We start from the raw sequence: 24,977 nt of genomic DNA, 5'->3' as shown, positions 1-24,977 counted from the left end.
ATTAATAAAATTGCTCATAGTGGCATTTAACATTGACTTTCATATCATTTAAAATATACTACATCAAATAAACATGTACCCGTGCAACAACACGAGTCTCTAGTTTTAAACAAAATATTATCTCTCAATCAAAATATTTCTTTTAATCATTCATATATCTTTAACTTATAATGATAGCGCGTCAGGGCAGAGAAAAATACACAAAAGTTTTTTTCAGACATCTCGGCCAATGATGCAACTATATATATCTAATGAATTAATTTACTTATAGTGTTAACGAATTATTGCCCAACCAATAAAAGTGTTTGTTGGCAGAAAAACATAAGAGATTCTATTCTAACTTTTTATTGTTGAAACAGAAACAATATGTTGTAACTCATTCGTGTGATTTCAACTAACTCTACTCTCGTGCTATATATCATTACCCTATATATGTTACTCGAAGTTTATTTAAAACCATAGTCCTTAATTTCTCTCGACAAACAATTATTTCTATTCATAATTAGTGGTGTTCTCATACCGATTTTGTTAGACGCTGGCCTTGGGATCTAGAGGGGGGGTGAATAGATCGTTCACAGTTTTACGGAGTTAAACGACTTTTCAGCGGAAGTGATTCTGAATCGACTCGCGTCTATTCCGAACCACTATCGAAACGATTATATATGTGTTTAAAAACCAGTCAAAGACTTGAGGTAAGTGATAAGAGTATACGTTGCAGAATCAAAGCGTTGTTCTTATTGAAAATCAGATTAACTTCTTGTATGATGGACAATGTTTGCAATGCAGTAAGAGTGATAGAAACAAATATACAAACACTTGGTGATAATGATCAAATTGAAGGTAATTCAATGTGTGGTGGATTGTGATGTTTATGTAAGTTCTTAATTCACAATCTTAACACTCGAATCGTTGATCAATTTGCTATTATAACCAAATATGAACAGAATGTAAATGAAAAAGTAAAAGCGACAAGAACACGATATTTGTTTAGGCAGTTCGTCGATCGTCCTCGCTACGACTACGTCTGCCCCCAATTCCAAATTGAAATTGGGTAGTCTTTCATTAATGTTGAAAGTAGTATATACAAAGAAGATAACAAAGCAATAAACGATAAACCAATTATGTCGATCCTTTGAATCTTCTTCCCCCTTAATCTTGACCAAGATCAAGGTTATCCAAGAGCTTCACTTTGATTCCCTTCTGCAGTGTCTTGATTCCTTGAACTCCCCGTTCCTCAATCGTTACACTCAGCCGAATCCTCAATGAACGCCTCTTGATAAAAACCCCCAAGAACCACCCGTCGTGGAGGACAAAACCCGCAGATTTTATTCACCAACAAACCCCACAAACTTTCACCCACTAGGAATCTTCAATTCCGTTCCATGGACGTTATCAAACTCATCACTAACCCGCAACGCAAGAATGATTATGTGTAATTGTGTTGGAGATGATGAAGAACGAAGATGAGAAGCATTTGTGTATCTTTCAGTCGTTGGTGTTGCTGAATAATTAACATGGAATGATATATATAGTTGCTGATATGTTGGAGCAGAGAAAACACATAATTTGGGAAGTTTTCAGCAAATAGGTTGACCTACTTTAGTGCTTAGGTCGACCTAACAGAAGCAGAGTTGAAATTGTCCCAGTTAGGTTGACCTGTTAGGTTGGCCTAAAATCTGTTAGGTTGACCTGCTGAAGGTTTAGGTCGACCTAAAGTCAGTTAGGTTGACCTGTTGAAGGTTTAGGTCGACCTAAATGCAGTTGTTTCCAGTTAGGTCGACCTGTTGAAGGTTTAGGTCGACCTAAAGTCAGTTGAAATGCATTTTTGTGACTTTTCTTCAGTTTAGGTCGACCTAGGAGTGTGGGTAGGTCGACCTAACAGTGACATCTGTAAATCCCTTCAGTTTAGGTCGACCTAGGAGTGTGGGTAGGTCGACCTAACAGTGACCTTGTCAGTTTTGCTGAGTTTGCTCTAGTTTTGAGTCGACCTAGGGCTTTGCTTGGTCGACCTAACAGATGCAATACCATTTTCTGAGTGATTTGAGCTTCATAATCTTCCATTGTCTTGAGTCATTCATTTATGCTTTTGTATTTGGTTGCTTGTGATGTTTGCCATGAATCAAAAACTCATTTGTGAGTGTATGCTTGTTCTTACAAACTCCCCCTTTTTGATGATGGCAAACATTTGATTAAATGACGAAAGCTCCCCCGGTCTTGTATGCGTAAGCTCCCCCGTACTAAGCTCCCCCGTACTTTCAACTCATCTCCCCCTTTGTCAACATCAAAAAGAAAGAAACCAGGAGAATAGTAGAAGAGAATAACAAAATAATCTAAACAAAACAATGTCTTACATAACACAATAATAAAGAAATAGAGCATAATATCCAAACATATTTAAAGGTACAAACCAAGCTTAAGTTCAAGTAATAAAAGACATAATAACATGACAGAAATGAGATGCAATGCAATGAAATGAACTAATGCAATACTCGCTAACGTTTGCCCAAACATGTTAGATGTATGCTTATTCTACTATTTTTATGTCCAAACATGATATGTTATGAGTAATGATGAACAACATATACATGTAAATGAGATAGGTGGAGAAGCATATAAGAAGTCACTATAAACATGTTAATTGATAGCATATTATAGCATCAATGATATTTTTGGAAGTGAACAACAAACATGTTACCACTTTCTCAATTATAGGTATCCCGTCATCATTTCGTAGAATGAAGTATATTCCTCTAGTCAATGTGGAATGATACTTGATGTGATGCTGAACTACCTTCATACTGAGAGAGATGTTAGCTTGAGCATAATCAATATATATATAAAGTAAAGGAATAAAATTAAGAAAACAAACGCATTTAGCTCAAATTAGAGATATCTAATATCCCTAATTCCTTATGAATGTTGAAGAACTTCTCCGTTGCAAGAGGTATGGTAAAGATGTCAGCTAGTTGCTTCTTGCTCTTCAAGTTTATGGCACTTGTGTTGTCGCACATGATAGGTATACGATCAAGCTTAATACCAAAGTCAAGAAGTTGTTGCTTGAGCCATAATATTTGTGCACAGCAGCTTCCAGCAGCTACATATTCTGCCTCAGCAGTAGATAATGCAACCGATACTTGTTTCTTGCTATGCCAACTTATCAATGAATTTGAGAATAGATGACACGTTCCACTGGTGCTTTTTCTATCGGATTTCCAGCCAGCAAAATCTGAATCGGAGAATCCTACCAAATGACACTCATTTCCCTTTGGATACCATAGGCCATATGTAGTAGTTCGACGTAAGTATCGCAGAATTCTTTTGACAGCTTTCAAGTGAGATTCTTTTGGACAAGATTGATATCTTGCACACATACACACACTAAACATGATGTCTGGTCTTGAGGCAGTAAGATACAATAGTGAACCTATCATACCTCGGTATAATTTCACGTCAACCTCTTTACCTTTCTCATCTTTGTCTAGATTAGTATTTGTTGCCATAGGTGTGTCAATTTCTTTTGCTTCACTCATTCCAAATCTTTTGAGCAGCTCCGTACAGTATTTAGTTTGATTCACAAACGTTCCATGACTGAGTTGCTTGATTTGTAGGCCAAGGAAGAAATTTAGCTCACCCATGAGACTCATCTCAAATTCACTCTGCATAAGCTTAGAAAAATCTTTGACAAGTTTTGCATTAGTCGACCCAAATATAATGTCATCTACATAAATTTGGACTAAGAGAATATCTTTATCTTTTCTTTTAATAAAGAGAGTAGTGTCAACTTTACCCCTAGAGTACCCTTGACTAAGGAGAAATTTGCTCAAACTTTCGTACCAAGCCCGAGGGGCTTGTTTAAGACCGTATAGAGCACGTTTCAGCTTATAGACATGAGTTGGATACATGTAATTCTCAAAGCCGGGTGGCTGAGCAACATAGACTTCTTCATTTATATAGCCATTTAGAAAGGCACTTTTAACATCCATTTGGAATAGTTTGAAGTCTTTAGAACAAGCATAAGCAAGTAAGAGACGAATAGCTTCGAGACGTGCTACAGGAGCGTATGTCTCTTCATAATCAATACCTTCCTCTTGATTATAACCTTGGGCAACTAATCTAGCTTTGTTTCTAGTAATAACGCCGTTTTCATCAAGTTTGTTGCGAAAAACCCATCTAGTGCCTATTACTTGATGATCTCCCGGATGAGGGACTAAGTCCCAAACATCATTCCATTTAAATTGGTTTAATTCTTCTTGCATGGCCATTAGCCAATGCTCATCAAGTAATGCATCCTTAGCGTTTTTCGGCTCAACTTGTGAAACAAAAGCAAAATGATGACAGAAGTTACTTATCTTTGAGCGTGTTGTAACGCCCCTTGAGATGTCTCTTATTATATTGTCAATTGGATGGTCTTTCACATTTGTCCAGGCCTTGGGAAGTTCTTCATTGTTTGAGATGCTTTCTTTTTCATTTTCATTGTGAGACTCATCTTTCTCTCTCTCAGCATCTTTCTTTACAATACTTTCATTCTCGTCTTCCTTATCCTTGACAATGTCTTCAGTGGACGGACCTGCACCATTAAATGACAGACCTTTCTCGACATATTTTGCATAAGATTCATCAAAAGACACGTGTACTGACTCTTCTACTATAAGTAATCTCTTATTATATATCCGATATGCTTTGCTAGATTGTGAGTAACCAAGGAATATGCCCTCATCAGCTTTAGCATGTAGATGTTGTTTGCTCTTAAGCCCTTAAACATAATGTCTCTTTTCTTAGTATGTTCTATTGTGCAGCCAGAATTTGTAAACATTACTTTAAAATCTTTGTCACACAATTGACTTATACTTAAAAGATTATGTTTAAGACCTTCTACTAGCAGCACATCAGTTATAGTAGTGGTAGAAGGGTTACCTACACTTCCTTTACCAAGTATGGCTCCCCGATTGTTATCTCCATAGGTGACATACCCCTTTTTCTTTGCTTGAAACTCAACGAAAAGAGATAGGTCTCCAGTCATGTGTCTTGAACATCCGCTATCAAGGAACCACAACCTTTCGGCAATGTCAAGACACTTTTCCTGCAAGATTAATTTAAAGAGGGAGGTCCCCAATTTTCATTGGGTCCTTGGTAGTGAGTACACAATTTGTTGCACTTAGGCAACCATTGAAATACTCCTTTAGGAACTAAAATTCTCCTAAATTTGCATTTTTCAATGGTATGTCCCTTTTTGCAACAATAATGACAGGTAATATGATGAGAATATGGAGTTTTGCTAGTTGATACTTTTGGTACAGAAGTGTATTTACTATATAAAGGAGTATACGATCTTTTGCCTTTGTCGGAATGTTTTGCTCCATTTTTCTTTAGATATTTGTTGTATCTTCGCACAAACAGTCCCATTTCCTCATCATCGGAGTCTTCGTCATCACTTGTGTCACTATCCTTTGGCTCTCGTTTTGAGGTCTTGGAGCTCGAAGCTTTTAGAGCTATTGACTTCTTCTCTACCTCTTTCTCCATGTTCTTTTCTTTCTTTGTCCTTTTCTCATGCATGTCAAGGCATTTAAGGTGTTGTTCATGTTCCTCTAGTTTACCAAATAGAGTTGTGATGTCTAAAGTGTTTAGATCATTTGCTTCCTTTATTGCTGTAACTTTGGGTTGCCATTCCCTGTTCAAACATCTTAAGATTTTGTTAGTGGCAACTGCATTTGAAACAGGTCTATCAAAAGAATTTAACCGATTTTTCAGATGAACGAATCTCTTCTGCATGTTTTCGATGGATTCACCATCTTCCATGTGGAAGAGTTCGAACTCTTGAGTTAACGTATTGATCCTAGCTAGTTTGACATCATCCGTTCCCTCGTGGGCAACTTGCAATGTGTCCCTGTCATACCCCAAAATTTGCCCACAATATTCAAATATTCAAATTATTTTAAAATTGGATTTTTTTTATAAAATTTTGAGGTCATTCACATTGACGTCTTGAATTTTATAAATATTCAATTTAAAGTCTATTTTAAAATATAATAATTTACTCTTAAATTATTTATATTTTAATAAATAGCAAAATGCTTTCTCATGCTTCATACACTTCCAATTGACTTTTATTTCAAACAAATAATATAACATAGTTGGTAAGGAGGTAAGGCTTGCAAGTACAAAGTCTCGGGTTCAAATCCCACTTCTAACACTTTTTTTTCTTTTTTTTCTAACTATAGTTTTAATTTTATTTTTATTAAAAAAATCACAAAAAATCATTTTTTTTATCATTTTATTTTTAATTTTCGCACTATTTAAATATGCATTTTTTAAAAATAGTCAAATTTTCACTTTTATGTATTTTCTAGTCAAAAATCATCAAAAATCATAAAATATTCAAAAAAATCCAAAAAAAAAGTTTTTAATCTTATTTGTCCTATTTTTAGCACTTTTTATAACTTAGAGAACAAGTCAATCTTATTAAATTAGTTTGATTTAATTTTTTATTAAAATTAAAACAAATTGATTTTTGGGCTTTGATTTGGTCCATAGTTTTACTATAATTATTTTTTCTAACCTAATTCATGATATATAAATAAAACTAACAATTACAAATTTCTCAATTTACTCTCTCACAACTAAACCCTTATTTTTTTTAACACCTTCAACCTTATTCTTCATTCCTAATTCCTACCTACAAAACAATTCACCAAGTTTCTTCAATATCTTTTGTTCTTCTTTTGCTTAGTTCTTGGCCAATGATTTCGTATGAGGCCTCATCTTCTTCTTTTTTAAAGAAAAAATCTTTTTCTAAATCTTTTTATCAAAACTAAAAATAAACCTTTTGTTTTCAAAACCTTTTGGCCAATGATTATCATATGAGGCCCTTGATGTATGTTTTTATACTAACTTTAGTTTTTGGCTAATGATGATACTTGAGGCCACCTTTTATCAAAATTCTTATGTTTTGACATCCTCTTTATGTTTCGAAACATTTTCTTTCAACTCTCTTTTTTTAAAAAACCTTTTTCAAATACTTTATCTAGAATTACAATTTTTTTGGCCAATGATGATACATGAGGCTTGTTTTTTTTTAATCATTGTTTTGGTCATTGTTGCTACATTTTAGTTTAAATTTATGTTTTTACAATCATAATTATTTTTTTTTTACTTTTGAGAATTTTTGCCCTTTGAGCCATAATCTAACTTTCTGAACCTTTCTTTAATTTTTGGGAAAATTTAGATTATATGAGGTCAAACCTATTTTATAATATTTTTTATTTTATTATTGTAACTATTATCATTACTAACCCTTATTATTATTATTATTATTATTATTATTATTATTATTATTATTATTATTATTATTATTATCATTATTATTAACATTATTACTATCCTTGTTTGCAGGTACTTCCTTTGGCCATTAACCTTGTTTTGGCCAAACAATTTTGCTGGCCACTTTCTCACCATGTACTCTCAAGAGCGCACAACACCCAATCTGAGCTAAGTTTCTTTTTTTGTTTTTATTTTAATTGCATGAAATTTTTTATATATATTCCTTTCTTTTTTTATTATTAGTATAATTTTTTTCTTTTATTTATTTTTATTTATTTAACCAAATTAGTTTTCATATATAATAATTTCATAGTTATTTATTTTAATCGAAAACTCGTTTTTTAATTTTATCAATAATTATTTTTAAAACAATAAAAAATTTTATTTTTGTATATATTTTTAATTAATTAATTAATTGAAAATTAATAATTAAAGTTTTTGTTAACCTTGATTCATTTATAAACCTTAAAATCTTCAGGCAGGTGTTCTCCACTAACGCATTGTTAGGCCTTATAAACCTTTTGGGTCACAATAAGTTTTCTTAAATAACCCTTTAGGGTTCGTAAACTTTTTAGGGTTTATAATCAATTAACGTTTAAATCAGTTAATGCACTAACATTTCTCTTCTTCATGTCAATTCTTTTCAGGGTTACCATCAGGGTTCGTCCGCCTACGCGCCACGCCAGATCAAAAGCTAAGTCCCTAATTTGATTATTATTTTAAATATTATTTTTGTCCTATAAAATAAATTATGATTTACTTTTAAATATCAATGAGTCAGCCATGCACTCACTGCATCCTTTTTCTTTATGCCCATCTTTTAGGATTCATCACAATCTGGTCAGTGTCAATGCTTCATGCCTCAAGGCTAGCCTCTGCCCATCAACCTTCATCCATCAAAGATAAAAGTTTGTCAGACTGCCAAAGCTACGTTGGTAACCCTAAACTCTGTCTTTATTATTACTTATGTCAAACCCTATTAAGGGATCCGCTGGTTTCATTGTTCCCTTCCCCGTATTATTATGTAACTGTTCCCTGGTTGTATTGTTTGGCCTTGAAGGCACTTAAAACTGTTATATTATATTTACTGCGTGGTTAGTAATTTAGGGAGTGCAAACCATGAACTGAACATAGATCACCTAATTACAAGATAAATGTAATCGAAGTTAACCACGTGATTGCTGCACACACTCACCTTTAGGGTAACCTCTTCTGTTGCCTGTTGCCTTGCTGCCTCTAAGTGTACTAAATAGTCAAGTCCCTCGATTCCGAGGATACCTAAAGCAAAACAAATGTTGCCCTAAGTTCATTATCATCATCAAGTTTGTCCCTCGATGTTGCCTTATATGATGATTGTCCCAATTGCTAAGGTATCCTCGCATGATGCCTAAAAAGATTAATGACTATTATATCCTTCCCTTAGACTACCTGCCCTCTTTATGGCAAGGGACAGTCTTATGGCGAACGATTCCTCGATGACCCTTCACACATCCAATTGAAAGACTTCCTGCCCTCTCATGGTGTGGATAGATCCTTTCGCCTCGAAAAGCTAAAAGAACAAATTTTAAAACTTAGGGTAGTTACTATTAATTGCTTGCTCTAAAATTCAAACTCTTTTTTCCCACTAATTTTCAAATACTTTTCAAAAAGACTACGCTTATTTACAAGCTAAAGTTCTTATCCAAATTTCTATTCATACACTACTTTTCAAACAATTCAAAAGTGAGCTAAGCAATTAAGAGCCCATGGATAACCATGGATACAAAGGGTGCCTTACACCTTCCCTTTGTATAACTTACCCCCCGAACTCAAAATCTTTTTAAAAGGTATTTTCCTGTTCTTTTTGCCTTTCCTAATTGGATAAAATAAAAGTCGGTGGCGACTCATGCTTAACCGCGACATTTCAAATATAGTCAGTTCACCGTATTACAGAACTGGCGACTCTGCTGGGGATGCTTTCGATTAAAAGAGGGGTTACCTTAAAGTTTAGGATCACTTTAATAATTGTTTGTTTGTTTGCTTTATTCTTAAAGGTTGTTTTGGGTATTGAATGGAAGATGAATCCTATACCCGGATTCGAGTGCACCTTAAGATAGGAGTGGCATAGTCATGGCGACCTCCCTTGTGTATGCTTGGGATTGGTCAATATGAGAGTTCACGCTTAAGTTAGGCCTCTATGGGTGTTCACATGCCTCTTTTGCATGAGAGAGGTTCGTGTGGATATCTGTAGGTGAGTCGGAGCTTAAGGACCTTTAGTCACCTTTAACCCATCTTGGCCTTTAGGAACGTAGTGGGGGGGACTACTCTTGATGTATGTTGAGGGCATAGTCGCTACCCGATACTACAACTCAGATAGGTTCTCTCTCAAAGTATCATTGCGTGGTATGCATGTACCATGTTCGAGGGTGCTTTAGAAGGGCTGACAATTCTGGGTCACTTGGTAGAACCCGTTGCTGATATCATCCTTATCCTTAGAAGTACCTTTGGGGAAGGGTAGTCACCTGGTCATACTTCACGCAAGCCTTTAAACTTAAGGACTCTTGTATGACTTGCTTGTTATCTAACCTTTTCTTTCCTTGCAGGATTTGCTTGTAGGACATTTCGTCCTTATTACCATATGCTTCACCTTTCTATTTCCTTGCAATATTTGCTTGTAGGACATCTCGTCCTCACTACCTTATGCTCTAACCTTTTATTTCCTTGCAGGGTTTTCCTGTAGGACGTCTCGTCCTTATGACCTTATGCTTTACTTAATGCATTGCATTTGCATGACGTCATAACATCATAACATCACATGTAAACTAACACTTTCAAGGATCTTAGGGATTTAAAGCGCACAATCTCTTAGCAAGGACATAATTCCTAACTAGGGGCAAGAGGATTTACTTTCCTCTGGCCACGTACCTTCCAATTCAAAGACACCGTACCCATCAAGGGGCAAGAGGATTTATTTTTCTCTGGCCGTATGCCTTATAGTTTAATGATATCATACCTATCAAGGGGCAAGAGGATTTATTTTCTTCTAGCCATGTACCTTCAAATTCAGAGATATCTTGAATCAGAGGCGATGACGCACTCGATATGGTGAGCTTGATTCTCAAAGAAGGACGTCCAAAGACGAAAGCCAGAATTCTCTAGACATAACTCTGTTTGATTCAATGTCTAAGCGTTGCAAACTAAATTTCCTATAGATCCTTGAAAGCATTGCATTTACATTCACGACATCGCATATTTCTAACTTTGTTTTCAGGTTCCGCCTCGACAATCATTTGTCTCAAATATAATCGAGCTGGAGATTCATTCTGACAAGCCCTTTTACATTCCAAAACTTCGTCAAATAACTCATCGACTCTAACAAGCAAGCATTCTCTATCAGATATGGTCCAATGTATGACCCGTTCCGGTATTCCCTATCAGATATGGTCCAATGTATGACCCGTTCCGGTATCTTCAGTCAGATATGGTCTAATGTATGACTCGTTCTGGCATTATTCATCAGATATGGTCTAATGTATGACTCGTTCTGACATTCCCCTTCAGATATGGTTTTGATATCCTTCAACAGATATAGTCCAATGTATGACTCGTTCTGACATTCCAACAGATATGGTCTAACGTACGACTCGTTCTGCTATCCTTCAACAGATATAGTCCAATGTATGACTCATTCTGACATTCCAACAGATATAGTCCAATGTATGACTCGTTCTGACATTCCAACAGATATAGTCCAATGTATGACTCGTTCTGACATTCCAACGGATATGGTCTAACGTACGACTCGTTCTGCTATTCCTCAACAGATATGGTCTAAAGCATGACCCGTTCTGGTCTTCTCAATCAGATACACATTCCGGAAGCTCGAACCCCGGATGCTCTGAATCTCTACACCAGCTCTACAACAACGACGCAAGCCAGACGTACCTAATCGTCAATTCACCGAGATCAATATGTCATTGGCTCAAGCGTTACAACATCCATTGAAGATCGAATTGATTACTCTGAGGGACCCTCCTAAGAATTCTAACACCTCCACTCCTGACTATAAACTTAATGCAAGGTGCGGGTACCATTCCAACATTCCTGGACATTACACAAACAAATTGCTGGACATTGAAGAATAAGATCCAAAAGCTGATCAATGACGGAGAAATCAAATCCAACTCGCCTGAAACTCCTGTGGTGATCACCGCTCCTATGCCTAGTCATGACAAGACTGATTGACGTCTAGACGGACGAACTTTTGGATCATTAGATCTACTTTCATTTGCAAGTTCCTTTTCTGTTTGTTTAAACATCTGATTCATGATAGACATTATCTGTTTTAATAATCATCATCAGTGCATTGCATATGTTTGTCTTGAATAAATTATTTCGTTATCACTCATTTTAAATTACGTCTTTATTCTGCATATGTTTTTGCGACACTCAACTCCTGCTAAAGTTGTATACCTTTTGAGGGAGGATGACGAAAGCGATACCGCAACTTCATACAATATGCTTTTGAACAGACTATGCTGACGATGTACAGGCATTGTTTCAATTCCTAAACAGCGGAGATATAAGGATGTTAATCCCTCGTCAACCCCCTTGAGCCTAAGAAGTAGAAGTTTCTTTTTGTACTAAAACCCTTGATCATAACCTGGGGCAGGGTAGTTCTCAGTTAATTTGGCTGTGCATTCTATTTTAAGAGAATCATTCAGTACACCTTTCAACAAAGGTTTCAATCACAAGCGTTCATCCGCACACATCAAATAAGCGTTAGAGACGACAGTCAAAAGACAATGATGGTTCATCAAGCAAGGCAGTCAATATCTTTCAAAAAGGAAAAAATGAAAAAACATATATACAAAGAAAAGCCTGCTAAGTCAAAAATCAAAAAGGTGACTTAGGCAAAAATCAAGGCGTCCCGCTGACTGTAAGCTCAAAATAGACAGTTCAGGCAAAAGTTAGGGATATCAAAAAGATGAAAAAAGAGAAGTCAATAAACTCCTGAACAACACAATGTTGTGACTACCAAAAGGAAGAAGTGACTGCCATCTCAAAAGTTCTCTTTGTTTACGAACCATCAACATTATCGAAGGCGCAAATCCAGAAATCTCTTGGAACCCGAATGCATAAGTTGAATTAACTGAGTTTAGGACTGAAGATCATCACGAAGAGGGGTGGGTATAAATAAACTTTGAGCCTTTATCCTTTGTTTCTTAAACCGTGAACCAAGCCACGTTACAACCCTTGAAAGTCCTAACTGAAGCATGGTTAGTTCGAAAGCATATTGTCACAACAAAGGTATCCTGACTCCTTAAGGTTTATCACAAATGCTGAGTCGATATTTCATTTTTACAAACATCACGTTGTTACAAATATCATGTTTTACAAATATCACGCTTGTACATCTCCTGTTTTAATGTTTTTCAAAAACTCAAGACAAACGTATGCATTGCATCTCATGAATACATTATTAAACATATTCTGCTACATAATTTCAAATGTTAGCATCAGAAAGAATCTGCACAGGGTACGACTAATGACTAAAAGTCATCCCGACAGACGGAACTATTTCAACAGCAACATCCCTTATAACTGACTCAGTTGACTATAAGTCAATGAATACAAGGGGCATGGCACGCTTCGCCCGATCAATCAGGGACAATCAAGTCAAGATTCGAAGAATCTCTCAAAATGCCAAATAGTCAAGAGCATACATCCCAAGTGGACTTCAAACTATACCCCCGATCAATCTGGGGCAATCAAGTCAAGATTTCAAGAATACCTGAACGATGCAAAAAAAAACAGTCAGGGGCATGCATCCAAGTAGATCTGAAGCAATTTCCCAATCAACATGGGACGTTGTCCTAGACCTATGATTACTAAAGGCATGTTCGCCCATAGTGCACATCTCATAAAGTCCTCGCGAGGCAAATCAAAGTCCCTACTAACTGGGGCAAATCTATGCAAGTCCAGTTTGACATCTTGATCAACATTCAGTGGCATGTCCTAAATCCAGGAATGGCAGGTACTATAATACTAGGGGCAACATTCAAGACACCCACGTCTTCCCACAGAGCCGGGTTCACAAGATCATATCCCCACAGAGTAATCATCTTCAAATGCTCTCGTCTCGACAAAGACATGACTCCCCAACAGAGTTTACACCTTCAACGCTACCGGTCCTCCGACACTTCACTTTCCTCCAACATGGCGCATTAATATCTTTATCACCAATCAGGGTACATCAAGTTACTGATCATCCCCAAGCAAAAATCATAAATCCCCAGCTGAGCATCTTTCAAGACGAAATCAAACATCAAAATCACATAGACCTGGAGATTTATTCTCTCGACTAAGACAACATAAATCATGTTTGCATACCATAAATCATAAACATAGTCATACATCACATACATACTGAACTCACGCATAACATACAAAGCTTCTCATTCATTTCGAGATACTCATTACTTTAACGCATGCATCATGACATAAGAAAACTAACTTCTATTTTTCAAGATATTACTATCTCTATCTGCAAGAGTTAAGTCGACACCTTTGACGGTTCCTTAACAATATATTCTCAAGTATTAAGTCGACACCTTTGACGGTTCCTTAACACATCAAGAGTTAAGTCGACACCTTTGACGGTTCCTTAACAACACACTTCAAATATAAGTCGATACCTTTGACGGTTCCTTATACAATCTACCCGCATATCTGAGTCGATACCTTTGACGGTGCCTCAATGATATGCTTCAAAGTTAAGTCGACACCTTTGACGGTTCCTTAACAACACACATCACCAGTTAAGTCGACACCTTTGACGGTTCCTTAACAACACACTTCAGATATAAGTCGACACCTTTGACGGTTCCTTATACAATCTACCTGCATATCTGAGTCGATACCTTTGACGGTGCCTCAATGATATGTTTCAAATTTAAGTCGACACCTTTGACGGTTCCTTATACAATCTACCTGCATATCTGAGTCGATACCTTTGACGGTGCCTCAATGATATGTTTCAAATTTAAGTCGATACCTTTGACGGTTCCTTAAATAACCCAACACAGATTTGAATTGATACCTTTGACGGTTCCTTATACAATCTATCTACATATCTGAGTCGATACCTTTGACGGTGCCTCAATGATATGCTTCAGAGTTAAGTCGATACCTTTGACGGTTCCTTAACAACCCACATCAAGAGTTAAGTCGACACCTTTGACGGTTCCTTAACGACATACTTCAGATATAAGTCGACACCTTTGACGGTTCCTTATACAATCTATCCGCATATCTGAGTCGATACCTTTGACGGTGCCTCAACAATATGCTTCGAATTTAAGTCGATACCTTTGACGGTTCCTTAAATAACCCAACACATATTTGAGTCGATACCTTTGACGGTTCCTCAACATTCAAAAGAGGGAAGACGGCAAAAGCAGAAATTTCGTAACAATCCATACTCCAACAACTACCAGATGGCATCTACAAGCCCATCTCCGACAAAAGTCCCTACTTCAGCTAGGGCAAATTTCTTGGTATTCTAGTGTTCAATCATCTTCCACCTTCAGATACCGACTGACACACAAACCACTCTATATCTTCAGGTTTAAGAAGATTGAACAGGGGCAGCTGTCATACCCCAAAATTTGCCCACAATATTCAAATATTCAAATTATTTTAAAATTGGATTTTTTTTATAAAATTTTGAGGTCATTCACATTGACGTCTTGAATTTTATAAATATTCAATTTAAAGTCTATTTTAAAATATAATAATTTACTCTTAAATTATTTATATTTTAATAAATAGCAAAATGCTTTCTCATGCTTCATACACTTCCAATTGACTTTTATTTCAAACAAATAATATAACATAGTTGGTAAGGAGGTAAGGCTTGCAAGTACAAAGTCTCGGGTTCAAATCCCACTTCTAACACTTTTTTTTCTTTTTTTTCTAACTATAGTTTTAATTTTATTTTTATTAAAAAAATCACAAAAAATCATTTTTTTTATCATTTTATTTTTAATTTTCGCACTATTTAAATATGCATTTTTTAAAAATAGTCAAATTTTCACTTTTATGTATTTTCTAGTCAAAAATCATCAAAAATCATAAAATATTCAAAAAAATCCAAAAAAAAAGTTTTTAATCTTATTTGTCCTATTTTTAGCACTTTTTATAACTTAGAGAACAAGTCAATCTTATTAAATTAGTTTGATTTAATTTTTTATTAAAATTAAAACAAATTGATTTTTGGGCTTTGATTTGGTCCATAGTTTTACTATAATTATTTTTTCTAACCTAATTCATGATATATAAATAAAACTAACAATTACAAATTTCTCAATTTACTCTCTCACAACTAAACCCTTATTTTTTTTAACACCTTCAACCTTATTCTTCATTCCTAATTCCTACCTACAAAACAATTCACCAAGTTTCTTCAATATCTTTTGTTCTTCTTTTGCTTAGTTCTTGGCCAATGATTTCGTATGAGGCCTCATCTTCTTCTTTTTTAAAGAAAAAATCTTTTTCTAAATCTTTTTATCAAAACTAAAAATAAACCTTTTGTTTTCAAAACCTTTTGGCCAATGATTATCATATGAGGCCCTTGATGTATGTTTTTATACTAACTTTAGTTTTTGGCTAATGATGATACTTGAGGCCACCTTTTATCAAAATTCTTATGTTTTGACATCCTCTTTATGTTTCGAAACATTTTCTTTCAACTCTCTTTTTTTAAAAAACCTTTTTCAAATACTTTATCTAGAATTACAATTTTTTTGGCCAATGATGATACATGAGGCTTGTTTTTTTTTAATCATTGTTTTGGTCATTGTTGCTACATTTTAGTTTAAATTTATGTTTTTACAATCATAATTATTTTTTTTTTACTTTTGAGAATTTTTGCCCTTTGAGCCATAATCTAACTTTCTGAACCTTTCTTTAATTTTTGGGAAAATTTAGATTATATGAGGTCAAACCTATTTTATAATATTTTTTATTTTATTATTGTAACTATTATCATTACTAACCCTTATTATTATTATTATTATTATTATTATTATTATTATTATTATTATCATTATTATTAACATTATTACTATCCTTGTTTGCAGGTACTTCCTTTGGCCATTAACCTTGTTTTGGCCAAACAATTTTGCTGGCCACTTTCTCACCATGTACTCTCAAGAGCGCACAACACCCAATCTGAGCTAAGTTTCTTTTTTTGTTTTTATTTTAATTGCATGAAATTTTTTATATATATTCCTTTCTTTTTTTATTATTAGTATAATTTTTTTCTTTTATTTATTTTTATTTATTTAACCAAATTAGTTTTTATATATAATAATTTCATAGTTATTTATTTTAATCGAAAACTCGTTTTTTAATTTTATCAATAATTATTTTTAAAACAATAAAAAATTTTATTTTTGTATATATTTTTAATTAATTAATTAATTGAAAATTAATAATTAAAGTTTTTGTTAACCTTGATTCATTTATAAACCTTAAAATCTTCAGGCAGGTGTTCTCCACTAACGCATTGTTAGGCCTTATAAACCTTTTGGGTCACAATAAGTTTTCTTAAATAACCCTTTAGGGTTCGTAAACTTTTTAGGGTTTATAATCAATTAACGTTTAAATCAGTTAATGCACTAACATTTCTCTTCTTCATGTCAATTCTTTTCAGGGTTACCATCAGGGTTCGTCCGCCTACGCGCCACGCCAGATCAAAAGCTAAGTCCCTAATTTGATTATTATTTTAAATATTATTTTTGTCCTATAAAATAAATTATGATTTACTTTTAAATATCAATGAGTCAGCCATGCACTCACTGCATCCTTTTTCTTTATGCCCATCTTTTAGGATTCATCACAATCTGGTCAGTGTCAATGCTTCATGCCTCAAGGCTAGCCTCTGCCCATCAACCTTCATCCATCAAAGATAAAAGTTTGTCAGACTGCCAAAGCTACGTTGGTAACCCTAAACTCTGTCTTTATTATTACTTATGTCAAACCCTATTAAGGGATCCGCTGGTTTCATTGTTCCCTTCCCCGTATTATTATGTAACTGTTCCCTGGTTGTATTGTTTGGCCTTGAAGGCACTTAAAACTGTTATATTATATTTACTGCGTGGTTAGTAATTTAGGGAGTGCAAACCATGAACTGAACATAGATCACCTAATTACAAGATAAATGTAATCGAAGTTAACCACGTGATTGCTGCACACACTCACCTTTAGGGTAACCTCTTCTGTTGCCTGTTGCCTTGCTGCCTCTAAGTGTACTAAATAGTCAAGTCCCTCGATTCCGAGGATACCTAAAGCAAAACAAATGTTGCCCTAAGTTCATTATCATCATCAAGTTTGTCCCTCGATGTTGCCTTATATGATGATTGTCCCAATTGCTAAGGTATCCTCGCATGATGCCTAAAAAGATTAATGACTATTATATCCTTCCCTTAGACTACCTGCCCTCTTTATGGCAAGGGACAGTCTTATGGCGAACGATTCCTCGATGACCCTTCACACATCCAATTGAAAGACTTCCTGCCCTCTCATGGTGTGGATAGATCCTTTCGCCTCGAAAAGCTAAAAGAACAAATTTTAAAACTTAGGGTAGTTACTATTAATTGCTTGCTCTAAAATTCAAACTCTTTTTTCCCACTAATTTTCAAATACTTTTCAAAAAGACTACGCTTATTTACAAGCTAAAGTTCTTATCCAAATTTCTATTCATACACTACTTTTCAAACAATTCAAAAGTGAGCTAAGCAATTAAGAGCCCATGGATAACCATGGATACAAAGGGTGCCTTACACCTTCCCTTTGTATAACTTACCCCCCGAACTCAAAATCTTTTTAAAAGGTATTTTCCTGTTCTTTTTGCCTTTCCTAATTGGATAAAATAAAAGTCGGTGGCGGCTCATGCTTAACCGCGACATTTCAAATATAGTCAGTTCACCGTATTACAGTCCCACATAGCTTTAGCTGATCTACAATGGGAAACGCGATAGTATTCATCAACTCCTAGAGCTGAGATTAGAATGTTTCTCGCTTTCCAATCGTATGCATATCTCTTTTCATCTTCAGCATCCCAAGTATTTTCTGGTTTTGGAACAACTGCACCAGCTGCATTTGTCATGGTGATCTGAAAGGGACCATTGACAATAGCTGTCCAGATGTTCCTATCAATTGCATTGATGTGGACACACATACAATCCTTCCAATAGCCATAGTTTTCACCGTTGAAAACTGGAGCTCTATTGTGAGCCCCTTTAGGTCCGGAAGCCATCTTTCCAATAAGTGTTTCACGTAGCACGGAATAAACCAGAGCTCTGATACCACTTGTTAGACGCTGGCCTTGGGATCTAGAGGGGGGGTGAATAGATCGTTCACAGTTTTACGGAGTTAAACGACTTTTCAGCGGAAGTGATTCTGAATCGACTCGCGTCTATTCCGAACCACTATCGAAACGATTATATATGTGTTTAAAAACCAGTCAAAGACTTGAGGTAAGTGATAAGAGTATACGTTGCAGAATCAAAGCGTTGTTCTTATTGAAAATCAGATTAACTTCTTGTATGATGGACAATGTTTGCAATGCAGTAAGAGTGATAGAAACCAATATACAAACACTTGGTGATAATGATCAAATTGAAGGTAATTCAATGTGTGGTGGATTGTGATGTTTATGTAAGTTCTTAATTCACAATCTTAACACTCGAATCGTTGATCAATTTGTTATTATAACCAAATATGAACAGAATGTAAATGAAAAAGTAAAAGCGACAAGAACACGATATTTGTTTAGGCAGTTCGTCGATCGTCCTCGCTACGACTACGTCTGCCCCCAATTCCAAATTGAAATTGGGTAATCTTTCATTAATGTTGAAAGTAGTATATACAAAGAAGATAACAAAGCAATAAACGATAAACCAATTATGTCGATCCTTTGAATCTTCTTCCCCCTTAATCTTGACCAAGATCAAGGTTATCCAAGAGCTTCACTTTGATTCCCTTCTGCAGTGTCTTGATTCCTTGAACTCCCCGTTCCTCAATCGTTACACTCAGCCGAATCCTCAATGAACGCCTCTTGATAAAAACCCCCAAGAACCACCCGTCGTGGAGGACAAAACCCGCAGATTTTATTCACCAACAAACCCCACAAACCTTCACCCACTAGGAATCTTCAATTCCGTTCCATGGACGTTATCGAACTCATCACTAACCCGCAACGCAAGAATGATTATGTGTAATTGTGTTGGAGATGATGAAGAACGAAGATGAGAAGCATTTGTGTATCTTTCAGTCGTTGGTGTTGCTGAATAATTAACATGGAATGATATATATATATAGTTGCTGATATGTTGGAGCAGAGAAAACACATAATTTGGGAAGTTTTCAGCAAATAGGTTGACCTACTTTAGTGCTTAGGTCGACCTAACAGAAGCAGAGTTGAAATTGTCCCAGTTAGGTTGACCTGTTAGGTTGGCCTAAAATCTGTTAGGTTGACTTGCTGAAGGTTTAGGTCGACCTAAAGTCAGTTAGGTTGACCTGTTGAAGGTTTAGGTCGACCTAAATGCAGTTGTTTCCAGTTAGGTCGACCTGTTGAAGGTTTAGGTCGACCTAAAGTCAGTTGAAATGCATTTTTGTGACTTTTCTTCAGTTTAGGTCGACCTAGGAGTGTGGGTAGGTCGACCTAACAGTGACATCTGTAAATCCCTTCAGTTTAGGTCGACCTAGGAGTGTGGGTAGGTCGACCTAACAGTGACCTTGTCAGTTTTGCTGAGTTTGCTCTAGTTTTGAGTCGACCTAGGGCTTTGCTTGGTCGACCTAACAGATGCAATACCATTTTCTGAGTGATTTGAGCTTCATAATCTTCCATTGTCTTGAGTCATTCATTTATGCTTTTGTATTTGGTTGCTTGTGATGTTTGCCATGAATCAAAAACTCATTTGTGAGTGTATGCTTGTTCTTACAGATTTTAGTTGAGTTTTGAGAGAATCTGATATCTAAACCTATCAAAAATATATGGATTAGTTTGGATTGGATTTGTATATTTTTTTCGATAAACCCAAAGCGAACCAAACTGAAAAACTACGGATTGCTTTGGGTTGAATTGATCGGATACATTAGAAACAAATGTGCAAAAATATTTTAAAATTTTTCTAATTTATATCATCTAATTTTCCATAATAATATATAATTCTTAGTTTTTTTTCATTTTTTTGTAAAGGTTGTAAATGTCACAAATGTCATTTTATTTTTTTCTTAAAGTTGAATATCTTATACTAGCATCTATGATAATGATGATATAAATTATATGAATTAATATGGTTGGTTCGGGTAGATATATGGGTGTAAGCGGATAAAAAAAATCCAACTAAACCGACAATCCAAATCACACAAACCCGAAGTAAAACCGATTATTTTTTGTTCAGTTCTAAAACCAAACCAAATCAATAAAAACAGATGTAGTTTGGTTTGGTTCTCAATTTTAGTTTTTAGGAACCGTCAAATCAATGAACTGAAGTAATGGAAATAATTACGTTCTAAATCTTTTATTCCACCTATCATTAAGCCAAAAAAAAATTATCTATCCTACCATTCTCCATCTTTGTTTACACTTTCGTCATTTTAACAGAACACACGTCTAGAACCAAACTCTAAAACATAGAAAGTATAAACCATAAGTCACGTAAAACTTGTTTTCACTGAATTGCTACTTTCGCTGTATGCCACTATTGGTAATCTAACTATAGTCATTATGATATATTATGGTCTCCTTCGTCATGTCCAACTTCTCTTCGTTAATTTTCAGTTTTTAAACATTTGTTGTTTCTTCTTCTTTAACAAAATTCCTTTTAGTCTTATTACAAAATAGTTTTGATGTGTGTTTTAGGTGTGAAACATGTTACTTGATTTTTATTTTATTGTGTTCTATTTCTTAAGCTTTCAAATCTCTTTTAAATATTTTGATGCCAAGTGTTAACTTTTACATTTCATAGTGAATTTATTTTATGATGCAATGGAAATCAAGCCGCTGTTTCATATGGATTAAGAGCAACTTGTAATTTGTTTGAAATATAGAGCATGAAATAAATTACATGAAATATATCATTTTAAAAACAATAGCATAAATACACCAAAAAAACACAGTATTTGAGAAATATGCTGATGAATATAATGTTTGAAAAAAATATTATAAACCAATCAATCAAACTAAACCAAACCGAACCAAGTCGGTTAGTTTTGTTCGGTTTAATTTTTGAAAAATATTAAAAACTATAACAAACCAAACCAAACTAAACCGATATAAATATCATTGATTCAGACCTTTTTTTGACCAAAAACCGGTCTAAACCGATCCGATTACACCCCTATGTAGACGGGTTTACGGGTAGAAGTTTGAAAATCCATTATCCGAAATAATTAACATTGGATTTTATTGGTTCGGTTTTTTCCCAAACTAAAGAATGCCAAAATCAAACACCATGGTTTAGTTTAGATTTCGGTTTGGTTCGGATTTACCCGAACCAATGAACACTCATATACATAATCATCTCATAAATATGAGTTATACTCTCAATAACCTATAGTTATCTCAACAATACATAATTATTTCAACAATTGGAGTCATACTCAATAATCTCCACTTTGCCAAATATCAAACATCTATGAAGATTTCCTGTATAAGAATTCATCCTAGAAACAGAGGAGGTACACCTCCTGCTTAACATTGAGAAACATGTGACAAGTCTAAACAATGTTTGAACTTGTCACTAGTGACTGGCTTGGTCAACATATCAGTTGCATTCTCTAAAGTCTATAAATTCTAAAATAATATCTGTCTGGACGCCAACAACTCCTTGATATTGTGGAACCTCACATTAATATACTTGGTCCTAACATGATACACCTGATTTCTCATCAAATAAATATCACTCTGACTATCACTATGCAACTGAACTTCAACTTGCAAAAAAAATTCCTACTATTTCACTAACCTTGTAAGCCACAATGCTTCCTTGGCAGCTTTAGCTACTGCCATGTATTCTGCCTTAGTTGTATACTTAGTTACCATGGATTGTATTGATGATTTCCAACATATAGACCCCCGCAAGAGTAAAGACAAATCATATTGTAGAACTCATATCGTCCATATCACTTGTATAGTCTAAATTCCACATATCCCACAACTGATGGAACATCTTGCTCCATGTTAAATATGATATCATGATCAGTTGTACCCTTCAAGTGCCTTATGATCCACTTACACTACATCGAACAACACTTTTTATGACAAAACTTTCATCTAGAACATGCTAAAAACCGATGGTACATGTCTTGGGATGCCATGTTTGATTTTTTTTTTAATAAAATAAACAATATTTTACCTCGTTGTGTCATAAAAAAACCGTGGTAACAAAGCTATAAGTGAGTGATAAACCTATTCTCTCGGTTTTTTGGAGAACCGAGGTAATATAGCTATAAGGTATCTCGTTTCAAATCTCCGTTACCGCATTTAAAAAAATTCAACGATTTTTCACTTGGCATCTTTTCCAGATCCATGTATTTCTTTGTTAATTAGTAATTCTCAAAATCTTTGTTATAAATAAATAAGAATTGGCAATAATAGAAAAAAGAAATATTTCATTAATAATAAAAAAACAAGACAATAGAGAAAACTATTCCACGTATTCAAACTTCTTACTCCAATCAACTTCCAACATTATTCCTAACTAACCCTAACTTAGAGAAAAGTTCATAAAGAACTCTTTCATATGGTATAAGGAAATTTGTTTCCTCCCTAGAAATGCTTATCATTACTTCAAGAAGTTTAAAATGGTAAGAGGAACATTAACTCTGACATTGTAGGTGAGGAAGTACGAGAGATGTTTGTCATACCAAGTAAGCGTTTCCAGTTATTTCTCTCTTAGAGAAGCAGGACTGGTGGGCTTATCTTGGTTGGCATAAATTCAGTGAAGGCGAGTTTAGTAGATATTGTTTAATTGATGATGTTTAACAGAACTATTTGTTTCTTAAGAGTTAATTATCATAGCAATCACTGATGAAGTAATGAAGAGATGATAACCATTGCCATAGGACCGGACAAGTTGGCACAATGACGCATTTATCTATAACTCTTTTATGAGATTAGTGTATATGGGGCCATGTAGAATGTGAAAGTAATCATTTAACTTTTGTTTGTTAACAATTTTCCTTAGTTCAAAACGATCGAAATTATTAAAATCAACAAACTTTTCATTGATAACGAACAAAATATTATTTCTATTTTTGAATAAAAAAGATCTCAAAACAAGGAAACAAACATAGAGAGTTTGAAATGAGACGTTGAAAATATTAAAAAACTTTGAAACAAGGTTTGAAGACACAAAAAGTTGGAAATGGGACGTTTAAATAGCTCAAAAGCCTCATTGAAACCCCAAAAGAGATTTTACGACATGTATATAAATGATCATTGATATTCAAGTTATATGATTCCAATAAATTGGCGCCATGTTTTAAATACTTTTTAAAACAACATATTATCTCCAATTTTCGCATAACTGATGGGAAAACAAAATTGTAACCTCTCTTTTTACAACATATTACCTCAGATTTTTGCATAATCGAGGGGAAAATTAAAACAAAAGCGGAACCTCTCTTTTTATTATATTTTTTATTTGTAAATTAAATGATATAACTTGTCGGTTATCATAATAACCAAGGGATAAGAAAGTCATATTTTACTATAAAGAACTCTTTAAATAAATTTTACCCTAATCCTAACTCGTACGCATCATTCTTTGGGATAGATGCTTATCATTTCCTTTAAGAAGCTTGAAAAGTACTTTATCATGGATTGCAAGTGCATAAAAATATTTTCTAGTGGTTGAAACAAATATCTCCTTTAGAAGTTGGATGCATTCACTCCATATAATATTTTTCAATGTTTGGAATAGATAACTCCTCACAGCTAAGAATTTGAATTTGTTGCAATATTGTGTTTTAATATTCTGTGTAAATAATGTAACGTTAAAAAAAAAAGATTTTGCACCTTTCCTAAAATCGGAGGGGATAATTCAGCGTTAAAATTGAGGATATTTATCACTGTCCTTAATCAAATCTCCACCGTCCATTTTATGACTATCTATACTCAAGACACTGCCATTAGTGATATGTGTAAAACATAATTAACTTCCAAAAGTATTATGAATATTAAAAACTAATAATGAAACATCATGAAGCGCTTGAAAATATCCTCCACTTTAAGGTTTGCAAGAGTGTTTGTCATGAAGAATTCTCTACGATAGATTGCAAGAGCAAAAAATTATTTGGGTTTAAGGTTTGTGTTCTTAAAAAGTTACTACAATAAGAGACATAAATGATATAGTCCTATGTGGGATTTTAGAGCTTAAAGCATAATTCTGATTGGTTAGAATAGAACCACTTCATACCAGAACTCACCCCCGAACCGGACTAAACCGGTGGTGACAAGTAAAAAAAGAATATGTCTTCTTCAAAAAAGTCATTTTAATGACTTTACCATAGATTTTTCCGAAGATCAATTCAACAATTACAATGTGTTATTCATCAAAAAGAGCAAGAAAAAGAAAAGTTTTTTGGTTAGAGTCCAACTGCTAGCA

This window comes from Vicia villosa, linkage group LG1 (assembly GCF_029867415.1).
Source record: "Vicia villosa cultivar HV-30 ecotype Madison, WI linkage group LG1, Vvil1.0, whole genome shotgun sequence".
Lineage (NCBI taxonomy): Eukaryota > Viridiplantae > Streptophyta > Magnoliopsida > Fabales > Fabaceae > Vicia > Vicia villosa.
The sequence above is the reverse complement of the archived record's forward strand: the minus strand, read 5'-3'. Positions refer to the sequence as shown.